The following is a 1487-nucleotide window of genomic DNA, read 5'->3' as shown; positions in this document are numbered from 1 at the left end:
ACATACTCAACACCTGACAGACATTTGCTGCAGGAATAGATTTGGAATAGCCTGAAAGTTGAGACCTGAGCCCTTTCTCAAACAGGAGGCCGACATTTGCAATTCAACAGTTCTCATTTACACATCTGTCCTGTTTCTGTGGCACCTCTAAGTCCTTAGAAGAGACAGACCTGAAACCAGGTTGCACAGAGACAGAGGACAGGAGTTGCTTGATAAAAGAAAAAAAAAGAACCAAGCCAGCTCCTAACAAAAAAACGAGGCCTTCTCCCTCTTCTTCTGCATGTATTCAATGACTGCAAGTCATTTCAAAATAATCATTTGTTAAAATCAAGAAATATTTAAATCAGTGTTACCTTATCAATGATGATCTCTACAAGCTCTCCTTCCATTATCTCGGTATAATTCTCTCCTCTGCCAACTCCCTGCCAAGGAATATAAATTCAATTATTAAATTAAAATGATCCAAAGTATAAATAACATTTATGTGTAAGTAAATAACATTCAGAGTGCATTACTCAACCTTGAATTTAATACATCTTTTAGCTTTAATAATCTGGGAGTTTTTCAATCAGCTTTAGCATTATGGGGTCAAAAAGTATGTTTTAGGACCACTCAACTTTTCTTTTTCCCCTTCCTTCCTTATCTCTAGCAGAGTTTTCTTTTTACCTCAGCTCAGAATGAAATTCATCAAGTTTTCTTCATATTCTCTCAAAGCAGTTGACACTTCCAGTGACTCTGATGTTCAGCAGCATTTGTTCAGATCTCTGTGACATTGACCCACAGTGTTGTAATATCTTTCAAGCCCCAGTTTTTCACCAGCTGAAAATTGTTTCCTTTACCATTATAAATGTCAACAGACTTTAATCCAAATCAATTCCATCTGAACCTTAACAGAAAATGTTTTCTTGATTTCGCTACCTTAGAAGCCTGAGACTCGCCCCGATACATTTTGTCACAAGCAAGCAACGGGCTAGAGCACCGGAAGAAGTCTTTTTGAGGTGGTTTAGTCGCATTAATTGAAATTTAAATGGCAGAATATGAAAATACAACTTTTTTTCTGGAGACAAGCAAAATTTCCAAACCAAAGGAGGCTTTTCCAAAGGAATAATTGCAACACGGGGAGCTACAAAACTGATTTGCGATGCGATAGTGAATCACCCTCGTCAGAGCTTGCCACATGGTACCCGCTTACCAAGTCGCTGCTATAAACTCACTCGTTTTTGTTCCTGGCATTCTTTAATGATCTTTTTAATGATGGTGCTATACTTGGTTAGCTGTAACCAACAATTTTGACAAAAAAAAAAAAATCAAAGCACTATTGAGTGGAATATGTGTGGAAAAATCCACAAAGATCTTCTCTGGTGAGTGATTATGGCAACTACATGCAATGCTCGGTGTTTCCGGCCCCACCACTGCGGTTTTAGAAATTGTCAGTCAGCTCTCTAAAACCTGTTAGGAACTTGAGAGCTAAAAGACCAGGGTAATAA

Source organism: Ailuropoda melanoleuca, chromosome X, assembly GCF_002007445.2.
Source record: "Ailuropoda melanoleuca isolate Jingjing chromosome X, ASM200744v2, whole genome shotgun sequence".
NCBI classification, from domain to species: domain Eukaryota; kingdom Metazoa; phylum Chordata; class Mammalia; order Carnivora; family Ursidae; genus Ailuropoda; species Ailuropoda melanoleuca.
Note: the sequence above shows the minus strand (reverse complement) of the source record.